A 23,472-nucleotide genomic window follows, 5' to 3' on the forward strand; every position below is an offset into this window, starting at 1 on the left:
AGTCTACCTGATCCTAGCCCAGCACCTTAACCACCATTGACCAACACACTTTAAGTCCATGTCTAATACTAGTGCATGTATTAGAGTAGTCTTAAATGTTATGCCATGTCACCAATGCTAAGATTAGGTTAGAAATATGATTTATTTATTTTGGAGATTGTCTTAACATTTCTTTTATTATTTGACTCTTGAAAGATGTATACATTTTTCTAAGCACTAACAAGCATTGGAGAAGTAACTCTGTCTCCCAGAAACTGTCTTTTATCTGATCAATGGAAGGAGTGGTACATCTCCCCGCTCTTTTTTTCTGGGAGATAGAGACTACAATCTTCTAGTTGTCTTTTAGCTTCCAGGTCTCAGGCCAGCTGTTAGATGGAGATGAGAACTCTTTGTAGAGAGATGGCACGTTCACAAAATATTCAACCCACCTATATCTTATATAGGTGTAAGCATACATATGTAAACCTTATCAGTTGTGTACCAATACAAACATATACTGGTTATACAAAAATGTGAATAAAAATGCCTATGATGTTTCCTTTTTATACTCTATTTAATGTATATTTCCATTTGCAAAGCACACATTTTTAAGAAAATCATATTCATTTCTCTTTAGTTTTAAAGGCATTTTTCCATTTATCACAGATAAAATAAGAGTGTATGTATTTTTCTGAAATATGTGGTTATGGCACTTATATAACACAGAATTCTGACACATTAATGCTGCTATTAAATCAAAGCATCAAATGCACTCAGTGATGATTTGAGCCCTCTCTTTTAAACAAAATGATTTATTATTTCCAGTGTAGCTGTAATAAACTGAAATGGTTTTGTTTACTTACAAGAATGCACTTCATTAATAACTTCAACTAATGATTTTAGCAACTTTTCCCTATTGTCTTCTGATGAAAAATAATGTAAGATTTTCCTATTAACTCCATATCTTTCCCTAAACCTTTCCCTCCTCACCTGAACTAATTTTCCACTGGAGATGTATTTCCTCATTTCTACTGTAACTTATTATTGTTTTCCAATAATACTAAAAATCTCCTCACATTCACAACTCACAAATGAAATATGAAAAGTAGCATAATGATATATCTCTCTTTCCTCTACTAGTTCCCAGTTGAACAAAAGAAAGGTATTAATTTAAAATTGTTTTGTGATACGATTTTAAAAGAAATAAATTTTTAGGGCTGAGACTACTACATCTATAACCTATTTATTCCACTGGAGAGTAGTTAAGTAAGGGCTTCTGAAATCAAAGGTGTTTTAAAAGTTGACATTTGGGGCCAAAATTAGAATGCAACTTCAAGGCAAAGCTTTTTCCATGAATTTTTAAAATAATAGAATACTAGGGTCCATAATTTATGACCGAGGATAGAATTTGCCCATAGACCATTTCAGTGCAAACCCTACCATTTTAGCCAAAGATTGCAGAGGGAGTAACAGCCATGCCTGAGATCTGAGCAAACCAAGGTTAGGCAAGCTGATATTTTCCAGAAGTTTTGGATTTCAATTCCCATCAGGCCCAGCCAGCAGAATCAATGAGAAGAGACTAGAGGAGCTGTAACCTATATCACTGGAGGAACAAGCAATATTGAATTATTGGCCAACATTATGACTACAGATAAGTTGGTTCTGTACAATCTATTTCTACACTATTCTGAAAACTAAGGAACTCCAGGAGAAGAAGTGTCAGAATCAACACATGGAATGATGATGGTGGAGAATGAAGAGTAAATACAATCAGGCATAGGTATAAATTGTGCCTGTTCCTGGATCAGTAGATCCTGCTTACAGTCACTCAAGCTTTGCTTGCTTCCCATTTGGACTACTACAATGTGTTGTAAATGGGGCTGCCTTTAAGATCACTTGGAAGTTACAACTGGTCCAGAATGCAGCAGCATGGGTAGTTATGGGCATACCACGATATGCCCAGGCGTAGAGGAATGCAGAGATAACTTTGACAAGTAATGCAGGAATAATTAAGGGAAAATAAAAGTCAATTCAGTCCTGGAAAGGGGAAGGCTTCATGAAAAAGAAGCTCAGAATAACCCTGCCTGGATTCTGTTTGGTATAAGAAGGGGCAGCGGGAAATTCTAGCCGACTTTCAAGATTCTATTATTATACCCAACAACAATAAAGTAGCATTCTTGTATTCCTTGTGTTGTCACTTTCCTCATCTGGCCTATCTCAAAGGTACTATTTTGCAAGCTGCAATGATTCCCACTAGGCTTCTGAGGGCAATTTAAGGTTCTGGTTATCACCCATAATGTCCCACACTGCACAAGGCTGGGTTATTTGTGGAACCCCTATCTCTGATCATTTCTGCCCATCTCATGGATCCCAATGGAATAGGCATGTTCTGAGTCCCTTCTATAAAACACTGTCATCTAACGGGACTCAGGAGGTGTGCCTTTTCTGTTGCAGTACCTGCCCTATGGAACAGCATACGCCCCTAAGATTTAGATGGCCCCCACCCTGTGGGAGTCCCGTGAGGCACTAAGGTGGGGCATTAGATGAGGCTGTTCTGTATGAGTTAAGAGAGTAATTAAGGTTGGCCTTGGGTGTGATTGTCTTTTAATTTATTTTTGTTATCTTTTCTCTATTTCCTTTTAACATGTTAGCCATCCAGAATCACAACTGCAATTTCAGTGGCCATACAAATTGATCAAACAAGCAAAGAAATAAAAGATCTGTAGTAAAAAAAAAAAAATTAAATTTACATAATTGAAAAATCATAAAGCCCTCCTAGGCATCATGAATCACCACAGGCTTTCTATTTTCAATAGAAAATAGTTTCATAGACTGAAACTATGAGAGCCAACATCAGGCCACGTGGGAAGCTGTTTGAAAGTAGAGTTGCAGCCACAGAAAAGCAGCACCTACAAGCCTCCGTGTTACATTGTCGTTGTTAGTGGCCGTCAAGACATCAGCTCATGGCAGTCCTGTGGATAGTTGTCCTGAAGTGTACCTGATCTTCAGTCAGGTGGCTAATAATTCCTAGAATGGCTTCCATGGTTGCTGTTATTGTATCAGTCCATCACATTGCTGGTTTTCCTTGTCTGCATTTTCTTTCTGCCTCAGCATGGCTGAAGTAGACAAGCTCTCTTGGCATGTCAAGCTGCAAATCAAGTGGGGAACGAGAGAAGCCAGTCCTGAAGATACTTCGGTGCCAAAGCTATATAGGACTTTATAGGTAATTTCCAGCACCTTCAATTGCAGTCAGATGTCAACAGGGAACCAGTGCAGGGCTCAGAGTACAAGTAATACGTTGTAACATGGTGGCAAGTACCAGCTAATAAACAGGTCACTCCATTCTGGACTAACTGAAGTTTCTGAGTAATCTTCAAGAGCATCCCCATGTAGAATGCATTGCAGTAGTCCAGGTGATGAGGGCATGAAGTACTGTTGTGAGGTCCATTCAGAAGTTTGATAACCATGTGGAGGCATCTCTGAGGAAAATAGAAGGTAAAGAGAAGGAGGATTTACACAGACCCTAGGAGCAATGCAAACTCTTAGATTTATATTGATAAAGGTAGGATAGTGCAAACTTATATACAAAAAACAGCCCATTGTCTTTAATGGGACTTGATTCCAAGTATGTATACTGTAAGATGCACCTGCGAAGCATAAGACTGAGGGATACAGAGTAGCATCCTTTCTCTTTTTTGTTTACTCTAGATCACGATCTTCACAGGCAAGAGACTTTAAAAGCTCTCACCAGACACCTCATTAAAAAAAAAACCCTCACACAGGTGCATAGTTTCAAAACAATAGTAACAACATCTTAGCTAGTGCCAAGGGAAACAGAAGAGACAGCAGGTTTCAGGACAGTTTATGAAGGAAGGAAAATAAGGCAGTAATGCCCTTAAAAGCTGGAGCTTGCAATAAATTTTGAGGGCATTGGGGGAGTGCAAAGAGTGAGGTTATTTCAACTCTGTAAGAATAGAGGAGTGATGCAGAAAAAAACCCACTAACCCACTATTCAGGAATAGAAAGACTAGCCTTTATTGGATATGGCTGTGGATATGGCCGTGGCGCCCACCTTGTGGAATCTTCTCCCCGCGGAAGTGAGATTAGCCCCATCTCTCTTAACATTCTGTAAGTCCCTCAAGACTTGGCTACGTGATCAGGCCTGGGGCTCCCAGGGGACTGGGGAGATTTTACAATGGCTCCCTTATTAATTTTATCCCTTCCTGTTTTGTATGTTTTTATAGGTTTTTATATGTAGTTGTTTTTATGTATTTATTTTTTAATTGTTGTATGCTACCCAGAGTCACCTTGTGTGAGATGGGCAGCTATATAAATCTGATTAATAAATAAATAAATATGGTGGTTACAATAAATGATGGTATAAGAAAGAGAGAATAAGATCAAGGCATACAGGTGTCTGCAGGGACAGGGGTCCAAAAAAGTCAAGATAGTGGCCTCAACTATGTGATCCAAGTCCCACTCCTTTTTATATGTGCCACCACACACGTTTTAAAGGGGGCAGGGCTTTCATGGCATGGTTGCGGCTGCCATGTTGACTTTTGGAGCCCCTCCCTATGGACACCCATAGATAAGCAAAATATTTTTAGTAATGATTTGATAGCCATCCGAACTATTGGATGTAGTCTCTTTGGTGATGTTATATTTGAAACTTACATTATGTTCACAACATGTGCATAATCCGAAACTGAAGGCCATTCATTTGGCATTGGGATTCATGCATTAGAATTAAATTCCTAGGTAAATTCCTGTGAAAAGGCAGGATTGACAAGAGAACTGCTTTTGTGTGTGTTTCGTTCTGCATTTACAAATATGTAAATAAAGTGTTCCTGATAAGAAAAAAGGTTTGGGTTTTTTTTAATTACCCATATCTTTGTATGAGTCGTGGATAAATTTCACCTTATTTAGTTGTCAATCTGAATATCCTAACAAACATTTAATTTAATGCTCGGTTTGCTATAACAAAGTTTAGTTCTTTGAACTTGCCTCTGAATCCATGTTGCCTTTTTTGGATAGGTTTGTCTTACCCAAGGGAAAACAATAGATCTATAAAGTGAAGCTAAAATTAAACATTTCATCCAAACAGGCCAATTCATCTCCACAACACTGTTCCTATGGAATGACCTGCAGCCCCGAAAGAGATTGGATATAGCACAAACTAGAACATTATGTTAACCTTTTAAATGTTTCAAGTAAATGTGGGTGTCATCAGCATATATTCTTGGGTATTCTGAACTGTGTTGCTGTTTGTGGAATCTTATTATGTGTAAAATAGTATGTGGTGGTTATAAAATAGTAGAGGTTTGTAGAAACCATCTGACTGACTTTGGGGATCTGATGCATTGCTCCAGGAATATCCTTGTCTGGGGCAGAAAGTGATGCAAATTGCAGCAATATTTGGTACCAATCACCTATCCTAAATTTCAGATAGAGGTTTTGTGCAAAGGGAAGACATGTTCAAGAAGAACAGTTATGCCCCTTCTGAAATGCTATGGAACTGATTGTTCAGAGTGGTAGAGAAAGTAAATAGGATGAATTTATTTGCCTTTTCAAAAACATCAGCTGGTTCCTAGCTCAGATCAACCAGCAAATGCCACCAAACTAGGACTATCACTCAAATATCCAGCATGATGGGCAAGATTACTCTGATTTGAAGGCAGACAAGCACAGGAACACATGATTCCTCTCTTACTTTCACACTACGATGTTTTATGGAAACTCATTTATTTATAATGGGGCTATTGCACTTTCACCTGTACTGGAGATTCAAATAAAAAACCTTGAACTGGAGTTCAAGCATTATTGACTAATCTGCTCTACTTATGCTACATATATATAAATGGAAGCTTGATAGGAAGAAGATGAGTGTGGCTTTACAATTGAAAGAAGGAAGGAAGAAATAAAGTTATTAAAAAAATAATAAAATTGAAGGAAGAAACATTAATAACCTGCTAATGTTGATGCCACTACCATGATAGCCAAAAATACAAAGGATCTGCAAGCTCTAGTAATAAAAGTCAAGGAACACAGTGAACAAAAAGGACTAAAATTAAATATAAATAAGACCAAACTAATGACAACAAGTAAAACAAACAGATTTAGAATTGGCAATGAAGATATCAAAGTGGTGGATAGCTTCTGCCTTTTAGGATCAACCATCAACAGTAAAGAAACAAGCAGTCAAGAAATACACTGCAGACCAGCACTTGGTAGAGGAGCCATGAAGGCCTTGGAAAAGATATTCAGATGCTGTGATGTGTCTAAACCTATAAAGATCAAAGTCATGCAAGCCATGGTGTTCTCTGTGACACTCTATGGAAGAGAAAGTTGGACTTTGAAGAAGGCAGATAGGAAGTATATTGACACTTTTGAAGTTTGATGTTGGAGAAGACTTCTAAGAATACTGTGGACAGTCAAGAAAATGAACAAATAGATCATTGAACAAATCAACCCAGAGTTTCCACTCAAGGCACAAATGACTAGGCTTAAATTATCCTACTTTGGCCACATTATGCGAAAACCTAGCTCTCTGGAGAAGGCTCTAATGCTAGGAAAGGTGGAAGGAAAGAGAAGAAGAGGATGACCAGTAGCAAGGTGGATGAATTCAGTTACAGTGGTGATGAGTGTTCTCTGTGACACTCTATGGAAGAGTGGAAAACCTGAAGGACCAGGTTAGGGACAGATCAACATGGAGAAAATCTATCTATGTGATCGCTAAGCATCAACAACAATTTGATGGATCATCATCATCATCATCATCATCATTGTCACTCTGGAATTATTTTCATATTTTATGAATATTTAGTAGTTACCAAGCTGCATATCAAGTATTTCTGTTTGGTTTTAGTTAAAAAGGAGTCACAGAGTGGTAAGGATTAAGAACCATACCCATGAGCCTTTTCTTTATTTCTTTCTTGCAGCCCTAATTAAATTTCCTACAGTAAAGCTGTTATTTGCATGGGGATAGAAACTGTCATCAACCAGCAATGAAAATACCATTGATAGAAAGGACAATTTTCATTGGGATTATGGCACAGGAATAAAGAGTTAAATCAACTTTAGCACTGTCTGAATATTTAATTGGGCTGTCCAATAACTCAGATTTACCGTGTGTGCGTATGTGTGTGTTCAGATTAAACCCTGAATTCAATTAGCATGATTTGGAGCTAAAAGGAGAAGGCTGGTGCACAATGAATATTAGGAAACATTTTAATATCCAGAAATTAATTACTGTTTCATATTTTAATGTTTTAATGAAACAGATGTTAGGGGTATTAGGATAGCTTCTATATATATTTTTCTCTTCAATATAATTATATTAAATGAGCTGTGATAATTCTTTTAAAGTGTGGACACAGAGATACCAGGAATTATTCCATTCCTGGTTGATTACTGTGAATTAATGTCTCATGGGACAAGTGGGCCCACTGTACTTCTAGCAACAAGAAGCTACAAATGAATAAGGAAAAATTCCTCCTCCTCCTCCTCCTCCTCCTCCTCCTCCTCCTCCTCCTCCTCCTCCTCCTTCTTCTTCTTCGTTTTATTATTTCTCAGCGCCTAATATAAATTCATCTCATTTTATAAGAAATTAGCAAATCCAAAATTTCAGTTATCTACATCTTCAATTGTGCAATAAGCCAAATTGATAAATATTGCTTTATATTTTTTTTCCAGAATATAGCAAAATTACTGGTAAGGAAATCTATGGATAATCCAACTTGGAATATGGATAATGGATAATCTTGGAACCTATTATTTATTTAAGACTACTTTTATATTGTATTTTAATTGATTTTATCTTTTCTGTAAACTGCCCAGAGTCGCTTTTTAATGAGATGAGTGGTGACAAATTTGCTATATAAATAAAAATAAATATAAATATAAATAAACTAACTTTTATAATATTGCTTTATGCAAAGTGGAAAAGACAACAAAAATAACTCACAACTATTACTTGTAATGAACCTCCTATCTTTCCTCTCCCCCACACCACACATAGTTCTGCTTCTTCTTATCCCTATTTTTTCTCGTTTCCTCCCTTTTTATAAAAACATTTTTGTGATGCTGCTCATATGTTACAATGTCATCCTCTCTTGTTGATTTTCTGTTTCTTCAAGGAACAGAAATGATCAGGGTTGTCCAAGTGGTATGGTCAGGTCAAGTCAAGTCAAGATGGTAGCTGTGACAATGCACATTACAACAAAGTGATTGAAGCCCTTTTTAATATGTGTCATCATAGCTTCCATCTTGACTTTTTTGACCACACCCTGCAGACACCACTGGAAATGATCATAATGGGTCTATAGGTTTTGTTGTTTCGGTAAGGATGAAAATGAGTCCCCAGCTTTTACCTTCTAGCTTCCACTTCCTATTCTGCTTTTCTCTGTGTTGTCTGGAAATTCTGGGAGTCTGAGTTCCCATGCCTTGGAAGGACATGAAGCAGAGAAAGGCTATGGGTGTGAAAGACTGTGGGGAGGAAGCAGAGGAAGAGTGCAGTTCAAAGGAGGGGAGGGAACAAACACCGCCCAGATGCGGCAGTGTAGAAAGCAAGCATTTCAAAGAGACTCCCCCTACTCCCCCTAATTCATGAATGTCTGGCTAGCACATTAAAGATGCTTTCCTCAAACCCATGTGGTTTTGCTTCCTTGGTTTGCCAGCAATGTAAGACTTGACAATAGGCAATGGGAATTGATTGAAGAGAATTAGTCTGGTTGTTCTTCTAGTCACATGAAAAGTGAAAACTTTTTTTTTTTTACTTATTCATTCATTCATTATATTTGAATACTGATTTTCAGATCAATAACATTACAAGGAACAGTTCAGAAAATTAAAAATTATGATATTAGAAATCAGCAAAGGAAGAGGAATAGAATAGAGTTATTTTTGCAGCTTACATTTTTTGTTTATTGATGGTATGCATTATATCTTGACATGGATAGCTAGGCTATTGCAATGTTATTTTATAATTATCTACTTCAGCAGAGCCCTTGGCAACCACATGTCACTTAGTTCATAATTTGTCACTAACCTGGCTTGACTTGGCAGAATATTTACATCTGTGAGCATTTTAGGTAGAGCTGCCAATTAATTTCCGTTAAATCAAACATTAAGGTGGATTTTCAAACCTATAAAGGCAAAACATCCATAGAAACTTTGTGAAAGGCTAAATATAGTCCAATATTCTTAGTGGGCAGCATGGGCTAAGTTTACACATTTCTGAACTGTTGCCAAATTTCACAGGTAATAAAATCCAAAAGGCATTTAGAGGATTTCATTCATAGTTTACACTCTTCTTCCTGAAGGGAAGATAACGTAATTGCCCATACATGATTAATTTAAATCATGCTGGAGGAAACATTATATATTTATTTTTTTAAAAAAATTAGAGTATCTACTGAGACATCGATAGATTTCAATCAAATAGGAATGCATTATACAAAAAACTCTTGCATTATGCAGGAAAACACTGTACAGTTTTCTTGCATTAGAAACATCACTGGAACTTTTTTTTGTAGTGTTATATATATATATATATATATATATATATATATATATATATATTCTCAAAATATGCATTTGGATATTTTTCAGTTACAGGTGGCCCTCGTTTAGCAACCATAACTGGGACTGGCAACTGTCATTAAGCGAAGTGGTTGCTAAATGAAACCGTAACTAGGCTTATGATCTTACTTCAGCTTTCTTTTGCATTATAGAACTGCAAAGGTTGTAAATGCGAGGATTGGTTGCAAAGTTACTTTTTTACCACCATTGTAACTGCAAAGTCGCTAATATGAGGCAGTCACTAAATGAGGACTACCTGCATTCTAGGTCACTTATTGTTACTTTCCAACAAAAAAAGGATCCATTCATACTCAGAGGAAGCTTGAATAGCCATTTGACTATGAGTGAAAGACAGATTCGACTCTCCATTTATTTTCCCAATTTCATCATAACCCCTATTCCCCATAGCCTTGAAGGCAGGGTGAAAAACTCCAGAGTGAATATAAACATGAATACATGCCTAACATTAAGGATTTCCCTGCAATGAATCTTAGTGGAATTGACTTTGTGTAATCCCCAGTCTTATAAAATGGATCTTAAAATTACCCCGAACCTTTGGTGAGAGCTGCAGAAAAAGTGAATGCCTCCGTGAGCATTTAACATCTGTGGCTTCCTAAAGCGGTGAGATTAAAATTAATTAGAGGTAACCAGGACTGCTTTTAGCAATCTTTCATGCAGAACAAATGTGAGGAAATTTGAAATGAGAAATGTAATTGGCTCTAATAGGCAGCCATTCAGGTATCTGGCCCAGATCCCATCCTGATAACACGATTATCAACCCACAAAGGCCTCCAACCTCAACCAAATACTGACACACTCTTCTAAACAAATTTCTGTAATGCACCATGATGAAGTAAGTAATTTTACTTTAATGCTTCCTGTTTCCCCACCAGAAGCACCTGAGCCATGAGCAATAAAAATCAAAGAAAGAGCACAGCTGCTTGGTATCAGAAGACTGGGCCCAGGACTTTCTCCTACATATTAAAGCAATAACTAACTCCTACCCAGAAGTTTATCTATTGGCACAGATAATATTAGAAACATCATTAGGCCATCCTGGAAGATGTTTAATTGAGGTAAGACACTTAGGACAATTTCCTTTGGTAGGCTTTTCTCACCTGGGCAGCTTTTTTTCTATTTTAATGAAATAAAAAGCATACCAAACTTCATAGATAATATTATATAACTGATAAGCAACCTGAGCCTCCAGTTTCACTTCCCGGCTCAGAACCCATTTCTGGGCAGCTCCCAAATCCCCTGCTAACTACGGTGGAATAAAATTAGCATTAGGTGCTAGCATTTTGACGTATGAGAGGCTTAGTTGTTGTTGTTTTTTTAAAAGGAAGCCAAAGGAAAAGCAGAAATCCTAGCCCCAGTCCCATGTTAGGCACCATCACTGCCCCTCTGTGGCCCTCATAACACCCTCCTCAGTTAATGCAGACTCCAGCCACTAATATATAATCTGGCTCCTTCCTCACCAAAAATATTTTCACACAGGACACTTCACCCCATAACTGTTGAAGCAGCATTTGGAGAGACCCACATTTTGAACTCAGCAAGAGCTGAAGGGTTAGCAACATTATCACTCACCAAACCATTCAGATGGAGACCAAGAATCTGGCGAAGAGACCCAAGACTTTCTTTTCACTGTAAATAGGTTCAGGATTTGGCAGAGCCCTTTCCTGGCTCCATAGCTCAAAGGCAAATGAGTTCAGTCCCTCTCTTTCCCACTCCCCCACCCCTCAGCCAACTCTGTTTAAACTTATTATTTGTGAATGTGCAAAAACTTTGACAGAACGAGCTCCTTGTGAACTTTAGTTGTCTTGGTTATAATGCAAGATAAAAGCAAAAGGAAGAGTAGCAGAAAAGCAAAGAGGAAAAGTCTCACTGAATTCCAATCATTCACACAATGGGAGATGGAGATTGGCTCCTGGCAGGGGGAAAAATGGGTTAGGACAAGTGTCCTTGTCAGTTGGACTGATCCTTCTTGCCAAGTGCCTTGGTTACTTGCCCAAACTGTTGCTAAAGCCATAACCATTCTAACAAAATATGTCTGTCCTCAGTATAGAGAGATAATTCTGTTATCACTAAGTTTCTTAATAAAATTAATTGGTTTTTATCTTAAAAACAAACTGTTCTCTTCCCAATAATGGGAACAAGAAAGATGATGTCATCCCACAATGGTCAACTCAAAACACTTAAAAATCTATATTTTAAAATTATTGTATTAAATCCATGGATGGAATGCTTGTTATTTATCTGGTTCAGTTCCTACTTGTTTTAATTCTGTTTATGCATTGTAGCATTGAAAACTACACAGTTGGTCAATGACTGAAACAGCATATAAACCCATTAAAATAAATACATAAAAATAAAATAGATTACCCACAGCATTTTTCAACATATCAAGTAAGAGGGATTCATGAATTTCCTAGTAGTAGAAATCTTTTTTCAATTCATTCTATTGAATCTGAGGATGTGGGAGTCTTCCTTTGCTCTCCACCTGTTCCACCTTTTGTTTCTTCTCAGTAACTATCAATTGGAGATTTGATTTCTAAATTTCTTCGTATAATTCATCTAAATTTCTTCATATAATTTCATTTTACTATTGCTACATTACACATTTGAATGTTGTAAAGATATTTGCATTATCTGAATAATGCAAGACAATATGCCAGCAGCTGACACCTCAAAAAAGATACAGCAAGGAAAAATCCACCAATAATAGCAAATCTTTGTGTATATATATTAAACCTAAGCATGTGATCTGCAGCTGATAAAACACCACATTTTTTATTATTGTTTCTAAAGACATTAGACCTGGCACAAATTTGGGGCTGAACTTAGACAAAGCTGGAGTTATCATCAGGACTAGATTCTATAATATGTAACATTAACAGAGTGTGAGAATTGTAATTATAAAGGAAATGGACCATAGCAACAAGAATTTTAATTTTTAGATTTTTAGATTTTAAAAATTAAGTATACTGAAAGCCTATAACATAAACTGATATTCAAGGTTTTGAGAAATCTACTGGTCAGATAACAGGAAGAATTGCAGATATATTAAATTGCTTGTAGTATACTAGATTTCTGCTGGAAATGGATAGGTATTCATTTGGTAAAATTTTGAAAGAGATGTTGAAAATAAATGTTTAAAAAATGACAAAAATAGTATTAAGTATTAGTATTAAGAAGATAATATTTTGTTTTACTAGGTATGCTTACTGCTAGAGTCCAGGGAATTGATTCATCAGAGATACGTTAAAAGAATCCGATGTATGATACAAATATGTACATTGTTAATGAAAAGGTTAATTCATTTAGTTTGTAACTATCCGTGCAGAGCATGACAACTTAAATGCAATATTTAAATGATACATACTGAAAAAATATATATGATGGCCTTTTAATCTGTTGAAAAAATGTTCCATATTGCTTTTTAAGCTACCTACCTGTTTATCCACTTTGGGTTTTTTAATTTCAGATTTTGGTCTTTGGCCATCACACCACACCAGAACGATTTCACATTGTATGATTGCCTCCCCCAATTTTGTGTAGATGCCTATATTCACATTTGATTAAGAGAGGCTGGTTGAAGGACTATAGGTGCAATTTAGAGGCTCAACATTAGATTGATCCAGTTGTAAAGAGAAGGAGAAACACTGACATGAGACAGGTGCCTGTTTATGTTATGAATAAATTGTTGTCCTTAAAGGGGACCTACTCTGCAGTAAGAAGGAAAGGTGTTCCCAGAAGTCCAGCTTGTCTTCTGGGGGTTATCGGAATAGCCCACACTGTGTTCCTGGCAGCAACATGGAAGTGGCTTGCTATCACCTTCTCACCCTAGCCTAGAGCCATGGGATTTCTGGTGAGTGCCCATCCAAGGCCTAACCTATAAGCCCCTGAGGTTTCTGAGGTCAGCCAAACTCAGCTAGGTGTAGGGTTACCAGATATCTGAAGAGGCAAAGGAGGACACAGACAATTAGGAAGGAGGACAGATAGGGGGAAAGGAGGACACAGTAACTGTTTAATTTTTTTGGCATCCATGAAAAGAATTGCAGCAAAAAAATTGCCCCCCCCCCGCAAAAAGTACTTGAGCCTACATGTATATGAAATTACTTTTTCCAGCATCAGAAAGACTGGCTTTTCTGGACTTTTTCGAGGAAACAGAAAAAAAATATATGAAATTTTGTTGTATGGATTTGATGATTAGAAATAATATGGGTAAATAGAAATAATGAAAGTTATGTTGTAAACTTAGAGCAAGAGTTTGATGTATACTGCTACTTATATCTGTTGTGAGGGGGGTCAGAAGTCAATTCTTTTTTTTCCTTTGCTTTTTCCTTTCTTTTCTTGTTTTCTGCACTTTTGACTTTGACTACTCTTTTTTTTCTAATCTTTCTTTCTTCTTTTTACTTTCTTTCTTTAATATTAGTTCTTGTTGGTTTTTACTGTTGGTTTTTCAATTGCAATATTTTTCCAACAAATCTATATTTTCAAGAACATATGCTAACCGTAATATAGATGGATTTTTCAAATTTCACCATAGAAATGTATGAGGAATCATGTGATCTACAGACTACAGTGATCACAGATTTGAAGGGGCTGGATTGAAGCCGACTGCTGGAATCAATTAAATAACGTTAATCTAGACTGTTGAGTCTGTTGACAGGTGGGGGAAAGTAAGGAGCAGAAAATTTACAAGGTCACAATACATAAAAGTTTAAATGACTACCGTTGTGAAAACACTCCAGAACAACAACAGTCCCAACACTAAACACTCAAAAAGCTGGACAATATTTGATTTTAAGGCTATACCTTAAAATTGGGGTTGTTAAGCGAGGACTACCTGTAAGCACAGTGATAAATATCCACAGCCTTCCCCATGAGGGTAAGCTGTAAGGTATCAAATAGTGTCCACCTTTGTCCTCTTCTGGGGGGTAAGAAGAGGAAGAAGATTTGGCAGTGTAGGTAGTCCCCAATTTAAGAATGAGTTCCATACCCAAGGTCTGTCCTTAAGTCAAATTTATATGTAAGCTGGAACAGTACTATTGTATAATACTGTATAAGTACTGTACTGTACTTATACTGTATAAGTACTGTATAAGTAGTATTGGGTAATGAACCTGAACCATTGTGTATTTAACTTGAATCATTGTGTATTTAATTCAAATTTTGCTACAATAGGCTTCATTCTTAACAATGGGTCATCCTTAAACTGGGCACTCTTAACCCAGGGACTCTCTGTAATGCCTCTGTTCATTATCCTTTTACCACTGAATGGAATCTCAAGTGCAAAGGAAGCTTTCATCAGATTAAAGTCACTTTAAGAAGTTTGAGTTTTCAAGGTTTCAGAATCTCTATTAGGATGCGTTTTTGCTGGAAAACAGAAAGGCAGACCAAGAAATGTCTAAAAGATGATAAAGCTGATAGAGGCATCATCATACAAAGGCTAACCAAGGATATTTCACACCCAGTAACTATTAAGCAAGTGTCATTCCTGTCAATACAGCAGTCTCAGTTAAGTGCTTAGTGGATGGCAGTGGGCACGCACTATTTCAAGATGTCCTTTAAGGGACATTTCTCTAGCATTTTCATCAAAAACATTTCATTGTGTAGAGGTTACCTATTGTCAGATACATATTAGTCATCTTGCAATTGAATTATAAACAATGTTGAGCAGCTGGCTGGGAGAGATACCCAAAATGGAGGCAAGCCAAGCTTTTAATGCAAAGTTATGGAAAGCTTTATGATTTACCTTTAACAGTGATTTGCTTAAATCTATTAATAACCTGCCTCTATGATTTTAAAGCCTGCATAGAGCAGGCTGATGACAATTTTGCTTGCATAACTAAATTGTTTGTTACTTCTTCAAGCCATGCAGTCCATCAAAAATACATGGACATGTCCCTATTATATTCTTGACAGCAAAATAACAATCAAGCTCCTTTCCCCCATCATCTTCATCATCACTGTCTTCATCATCATCTTCCACATGGCATCGCCACATAGTTAAAATATCATGGTTCGCAACTGTCAATTATTGCCATAAAGTAATTCTTAATCCCACTGATCTTGTTACTATGAAACACAGTGGAAGAAGGACATTAAGCATAACTGGCTTTACGGTCTGTTCACTGAGTTGCTGTGGCCGTGGGTTATGACTGCGTAGAGTTGATGTAAAATGAGAGTGGGCAATGAATATGGCTTCCCATTATATTTAAATGTAGCAGTAGGAGTTCTCCAGCAGCTTATTATCTATCTTTAGATAATGGTATATGTAGTCCACCTTCCTTTTCAACTCTCAGAGAGGTATAGATGCAATATTTTGTCATGCCCTTATTTTACAAGATTTTATAAAGTAAGACCTGTGGCTATGTACACCTGATGAGTTCCAAATAGAATGAAACCAGTCGTGTGCTGCCCTCTGATGGCCAATATAAGCAAAGACACCACAGCAGATTATTGTTCTTCCCTATCAATATCCTAAGGACATATATAAATTCCTAAGGATTTATATCCTGGCCCGCTATAATGCTGTATCTCCACGGTAACAGAAGGAAGATATTGGGAAGATACTGGATGTGGGACATCATTGTCTTTGTGGGGAGAGGACAGTAGAATATATCACCCATTTCCTTTTGCACAGTACCTTTTCTAAAGACCTGAGGACAGATTTAATTTCCTCCATCCTGGACAAGTTCCCAAATAAAGAGAATAAAAGATGTTATTTATATATTATTTGATCCCACTCTCCTTCCCAGCACTCCAAGTAGCTAAATTGCATATTTGATCAACTTTACTTAAATGTTCATAACTAAACATGATGGTTCACCTTTTTATACATGTTAGTTCTGTTACATACTGATTAATGACTGTAATACATTCTTAACATTATGAGAAAGAATTTAAATCATTGCATTAATGGAAAAATAATATATATGATATAAACTGCTAAAGGTTTAAGTAGCAAAAATAATTAGTTTACTGAATAGTATTACTGTTTCTTGCAATAACCAACATAAAAAGTCTTTCTCTGGATCTCGTTTGTATAAAGTTATTTGAAATAATTAAAATTTGAGTATTGTTGGTTAATATTTTTGGACAGGCATGTGATTAGTCTTTTTTCTTGTTCATTAATTTCATTTGTAATATTAGGGCAGGGTACTTGAGGGAAAATAATGATCTGGATGATGGATTATATTTTGACTGACTTTGTGTTTTATTTGTAATTCAATTACTTTCAATTTTTTAAAAAAACAAACTCTAATGATATATAACGATTACTGATATGAGTGCCATAAGGGAAAATAAGGATTTTGTTATTTTAAAAGACTCTACCAGCAACTGGACATTTGAATTATAAGCTTGCCAAGCATTTGATTAGAACTGACCACTCAGTTTTCTAAATCTCTTAAGTAACGTTTCAACAGAAACCCTCAGAAATATATCTGCGCTTTAAAAATTGTTAGCTGCTAACCAAAGGAGAATACATGTAATAGCTGGGAGATGATAGATTGTTGTATGGCTTTGGAGCTGGTTAAAAAACAAAAAGACATGAGAAGAAATTAAGATATTGTTCTTGCTAGGGAAGGAAATACAGTTAGGTCCTCAGAAATCTGTATGAAGACTCTTTCTGATTTGCTCATAAATGATCTGGAGCTGTAGATGTGCAGTGAGTATTTGCAGTGAGATGTGCAGTAAAATTTGCTGATAACTCTTAAATTATTCAGGGTCATTAAACAAAAAAATGAGCTCCAAAAGGATTTTGCTCATGGATGTAATAACATGGCAAATTTAGATGAGGTACAAAGTGAGGTACAATGGGGTTAAGAGTGCAATTTACCATACACATATGCATGGATTTTCTGGTGGTAGTGACTGACAAGGAGAGAGATCCTGGGATTGGAGTAAAAAAATCAGGAGTCTAGTAGTGCCTTTTCCGACTAACAAATTTTATTAAAAGGCATAAGCTTTCAGGGTCGTTGAAGTTGATAAAACGATCGACTCAATGTGTAGAAGCTGGTAGATTCCATGTTTGGATATTTAGGAAAAGGATCAAAAATATAACCTCCAATACTGCAATGGCTTTTTATTAACTGATCATGTGATCATCCTTGAACAGTATGTATATTCTGCATCACATAAATTGTACAATTATGAAAAGGACAACAAAAACGATCAGGACAGTTTAGAGTCTTTCTAGTCTGGCTTGTTTAGAAGCCACTAATCATAGCTCCCTACACAATTATAAATTCATGATGGGGAATACTTCCAGCCAGAGCTCACTAGGGAATACTTGCAGAAATTAACATTAAACAAGCCATAGCTACATTGTCCGATTAGCAGTCATGTTTGTTTTAATTGGCTATTCTGATTACCTATGCAAAACAAATGATCGTTTGATTTACTGTCACTTTCTGGTGTATTTTGTCACATGCACAGAGAATGCTATAAAGCAGTAGCCAACAGAGTGAGAGTGGAATATGGGACTTACGTATCTTCTGGCTTAGTAAACCAGGATTTGCTGTAGTAACAGAGGTGCAACCAATATTTATTATTCTTCACATATTAAACATTGGTTGTGTGAGACTACAATCCAAACACAGTTACCTGGGAGCAACGCCATCTCATGGTTAGACTGCTGGCTTTGATGATGACTCAGAAGCTTTAGTAGGTCCAGAGAACAGCGGCCTAACAGCTAATAGATGGTAGTAGTTTCAGCCATATAACTTCTATGCTATGGTCACTGCACTGCCTGCTGATCTTCAAAGACTGGTTATCCCTTTAAATGGCGTGGCTTCAGGTATCTACAGAACAGCGTCTTCCAGCAAGATTCGGCCCACCCCAGGCTTTCTTGCAGAGAGGGCTAATTGAGGGTCCCCACTCCCTGCCAAGTGAAATGGCGGGGTAGGGCCCAATGATATGCCTTCTCTATGGCTGGCCCATGCAAATGGTGGGTGAGCGGCCTTTTGTGTTTGGTTCGGATTCTGTCTGATTTTATTTAATGTATTTTTTGGAAACTGCCTTAAATCAGTGGAAATGGGTGATATATAAAAATGTGTAGTAAATAGATTCTACAGCATTCAGCTGGATTTAGTTTACAGTTGTCCTATAGAAGCTTTATAAACACTACTCTTCAAACATTACTCCATCCATTAAGCAGCAAAGATCAACACTTTTGATCCACATATTTTGTGGATTTGTGAGTTTTGTTCACACTGAATAAAAACCAGAAATGCTTTGCCTGGTAAAGCATTTTAAACACTATCCTTACCTGGAGAATATCTGCGTGGTGGGTATCAGATTGTTGGTGATAGAACATCCAGAACAATTTATCATACGTGTAGGTATGTTCTGTTTACAGTTGTGTTCTTTTTTGTACGTATTGTCTTTTTATTTGTATGCTATCCAGATTCACTAAGGAGTTGGGCAGCCTTGAAAGTTGATAAATAAAAAAATACATTAACCTTTTTTTTTTTAAAAAAAACTGTTTTAATATTTAAATTTTTGTGCTCCCCTAGACAATAACCTAAAATAAGTTGCAAAACTTTGAAGATTTGCATTAGAAGCTTTTAAAAGAGTGATTCAGATATTTCCACTCCAAAATAAATTTAATTTAATTGATGTGATTTATTTACATAAAAATGATTCACTGGAGTGTAAAAAAATTGAATATAGCCCAAACTAAAAATGGCTCCCAAATATGAAGAAGCTGAAATCACAGCCAACTTTAGGAAAATGTAAAGTACTTTTACTAGAATTGTTAACAGAAAGAGGGTAACATTTATTTCCAGTATAGCACAACTTCTGGTGATTGCATGGATTTATCCATGGAGCTTTTTTGACAGCAGTATATCACCTTTTTCTGGGGTGTTTTCTTGACTTCACAGTCTGGCCTTTAGCCCTAAGATTCCCTGGTGGTCTCCCATCCAAGTACTAACAGACCCAATCCTGTTTAGCATTTGAGCCCAGACAACATCAGCCAGGTACTATTAATTAAATTACAAAATTAATTAGTCTGGACATTAATTGCTATTAAACAAATAGCTCCAGATCTCTCTCTCTCTCTACACACACACACACACACAGAGTCTTGTTTTGTTTTAAATTGTGTTAACATTGTATACTGCCCAAAGTTATAATGGACGCTAGTGGCCTTATAAATTTAATAAATTGAAATGGGCTGAGATGTTTGTATCAGAATTTCCAGGATAGCATATGAAATAAGATTAAATAATGTTACTATTTTAAAATTATTTTAACATTTTAATTTTAGATACTCTTTAAAAAGTTTTAATTATAAAGACTAGTTCACAATGCATAGTTCAGGTAGAAATCCATTTTATTTTGGGAAGTTCTGTGTCCTCGAAAGGGCTGTTTCTTGTGTTTCCTTCAAAGTTTCTAATAGGTTTCCGGAACAGATGATATGAGAATGACAGCAGAAGTGACAGTTCTATTAGCTGTAGAAACAGGGCAGGTCAATAAAAAGATCTCACACTTATGGATAATGAGTTCAGCTTCAGAATAATGTCCTGGTTCTTGTAGGAACAGCTCTGACATAACAGAACACTTGCAGTTGTGGATAAAGGAATATATTCTGAAGAATATTCATTAAAATTATGAATTTCAGGCTGCCATCCTACTTACCTCTGAGTAAGAATGTGATGCAATGTGATGTTTGACTACTAGCCTAGATATTTAAAATGTTCTGTGCAACCAGTCATTGAGTTTGCCACCTTATCATCTGTGTGATTTTCATTTTCGTTATTTCTCTTTCTCTTTGAAGAGGGCAGGGTTCCTGCCCTGCACAAATGCACACAGTTGAACTACAGTGCTAAACACAGGACAACCTATCCACACACATGAAAACACATCGGCTCTGAACAAAATATATTGGTAGATACCAAAAAATGTGCAACTTTACAATTCTGATTTAAGGTAACTGTGATCCACTTGCAACTCTGGCTGCACCATGTCTAAACTTGAAATGTTCCAGAAAGCATGTAAGCATTTGAGATATTTTGAAGGCAGGTCTCACATATGTGGAGGGATAGTAGCTGTTACTGCTGACAAGAGAACAGGCTCATCACAGAATCAGCTGCCAATGAGGAAAGAAAGGCTAGATGAATGGTACTCGCTTATAACACTGCCACTGAAAACCAGGATTTTCTATTCTTTCTTGAAGGTTTGCATGAAGGCTGGTAGTGCAGATAGTCCTCGCTTACTGACTGCTTTGTTCAGCGACTGTTTGGAGTTACCACAGTGCTGAAAAAAATAACTGTAGGACCAATGCCCGCATTTACGACCTTTGCAGCATCCCTCAGTCACGTGATCACCATTACAGTCAGTATGCAATCTGACCTGTTTTATTCCCCTCCCCCTTGCAGAGCAGAGAGATTGGAGAGGAAGGAATTACAAGAGAGGAAGCAGGTACACAATGGGGAATACACATTGAAAGCAATGCATACTACCCATACTGCCGGTGTATTCCCCATTCCCCTCTGCAAGAGTGGGAGGGGGAAAAAAACCAAGCAATTTCTGCAGGCAATCTCTCCTGTGCCTGACCCCCCCCCCCCCCCCCAGAGCAGAGAGATTGGAGAGGAAGGGATTACAAGAGAATAAGCAGGCATTCAATGGGGACTACACCAGGCTGTATGCGTAGTATGCTCACGGCTGCCAGCCCAAGTGAATTGCTTTCAATGTGTATTTCCCATTGTGTGCCTGCTTACTCTTTTGTAATCTCTTCCCCTCCAATGAATGTAAATGCAAACATTAATTCCTTTCTTGCTAATTATCCCAGCTCGGGCTGAGCATTCCAAAGGGCAGGAGAATGGTTAGGAGGCAAACAAAAGCTGAAGGTGTGAAACTGATTACTCTTGTCAGTTTCGAGCCAGAAAGCACAGTCGCGGTCACATGATTTCCCACTTAGTGACCACTTCACTTAGTGACGGAGGTACTGATCCCAGTTGTGGTTACTAAATGAGGACTACCTGCAATATAATTGGACTCAAATCTACAGATAATGAAGGAATGTAGACCTGGCTTTGGGAATGGGGAAAGAAGGAGCAAACTATAAAGGGGGGAGGGGCTTTGAGAAAAGATTACTCAGTCCTATGAGAAAAATGTGAGAAAGAAGCTAAAAATTCCCCCCCCCCATTTTGTTTAGTACAAGGTAGGGTAGAGAGAAACTCTGACAGGCTTTTAAGATGCTATTATTATCCCTACAACAATAAAACATTCCTGGAATCCCTCCAAAGCCTGTTTTTTTTAGCATGTCTACTTTGAAAACCTGACAAGATGAGAAACAACTGGGGAGAACTGGGGCATCAGGCTATGCTCCAATCATACACAAATTTAGTGTACCTAGCTGGCAGGCCTTCTATCCCTATGAACTGCTCAGTGTAAAAATGCAGACTTTATGCAAAAAACATACTGAAAGTGTGAAGAATGGAGGCAATAATGAAACCCTACCCCCATGTTGCCACCATAAATAGTTCTTTTTGTGTTTATCCAGAATTCCGCTACCAAGATCAAGATAGTAACCAGCATAGGTTCCTTGGCCTTGCCTTCAATCCTTTCCAAGGGTCCTTATTCCCACCCTTTCTTATCCCCTATATCCCATAGGTCCTCCCTACCATCCATTAAGAGAGGATTCCCAAAAGTGAGTCAGTCAGTGCTTCCTCCAGATGGACACAATTCTTCCCCGGCCAGATTGGCTTTGCAAAGCAAGAAAAGGAGAAGAGAAATGAAGGAGAGAATGACCAGCCACCGGGCTGGAGAAGAGCAGCAAACCCTCTGGGAGGGTAATGACCAGGTGCTATTCAATGCCAAAGCTACCAGAGTAAGGCAGGAAATGGCAGGAGCTGGGAGGCCCAATGGGGTAGGAGTTCCCACCAATGGGAACCACACGCCCCATAGCTGCTAGCTGCAGAGGGGTCCAGCTCCCCAGGGGAGAAATGGTGAAAGAGAAAATACAGAACTGCCTTGGAATTCACTAAAGCTGCTTCTTTTTTTTGTCTTTTAGTGAGACACATTTTTGCACTGACTGGAAAACAATCAAATGTGGTAAGCAGCTCTGGTGTGTATTTAATCCATGAGCAACGGTATGAAATCTTCTAGAGGATTTCAGCTTGTCTGCTTCACACAATGAATTTCAGTTCCTTTGCCACTTTTGCGATGAGGAGGGGGAATTAGTCTATCAGGGGAACTGAACTCTCCACTGGTTGGGAACGTTATTTTTTCTGATAGAAAATGTATGTCCATAGGTACCCTACATTTTATCAAATTATGAATGTTACTGGAATCCATCAAAAGAGAAATGCAACAATATCTATTTTGGTGTTCCATCATAAACGGCATAAACTCTGAATTACATGACAAATTGTAATTGAGAGGAAAGCATTAGGCACAATAGGTGTAAGAGCTGAGTCAGGGATTTCCAGATTATGGAAATGCATGAAAACAGTAAGATAGACTGAATCCTTAGCATCCATAACAACATTTATAATATTATAATATATGAGGCAATGCCATAAAAACTAGCACTTGAAGGTCACAACAACTTCCGTAACAACTCTGTAGCATAGGACACTAAAATTTACTGAATTGCAACTGTAGGCAACCTTTTTATGCACATTCAAGATATGTCAAATGCAGGCAACTGCCAGCTACCGTTCTTGAGATGGTCACATTAGTAATTACATAGAGAAAAAGACTGATAGTTGAGAGTTTCTGGGCTTCAGGAGCCTTTAATGAATATATAAACAAACAAACAAAGGCACTGATAAATCAGTTTTATAGACATCAAGAATTCACCATTTCTACAGGTACACAAACTTTTCTTTATTTAGAAAGGGACTTAATTAAAGGAAAATATAGCAGGCAGATAGTTGAGATTTTCCCCCTGAT

At 37.3% G+C, this 23,472-nt stretch overlaps 1 protein-coding gene across 1 annotated transcript in view; it reads right to left on the minus strand.

The window, feature by feature from the left end:
* Positions 1-275: 275 nt before the first annotated feature.
* Positions 276-23,472, minus strand: part of UBE3D (ubiquitin protein ligase E3D) — a 90,099-nt gene continuing 66,902 nt past the window's right edge. Inside the window, exon 12 of the mRNA XM_088138045.1 lies at positions 276-3,458. The gene's annotated coding sequence lies outside the window, so the exon portion shown is untranslated. The remainder of the gene's footprint in view (positions 3,459-23,472) is intronic.

Source organism: Python bivittatus, unplaced genomic scaffold (assembly GCF_059951505.1).
Source record: "Python bivittatus isolate LINGU-HERP-01145 unplaced genomic scaffold, Pbiv_v1 ctg000020_np1212, whole genome shotgun sequence".
NCBI lineage: Eukaryota > Metazoa > Chordata > Lepidosauria > Squamata > Pythonidae > Python > Python bivittatus.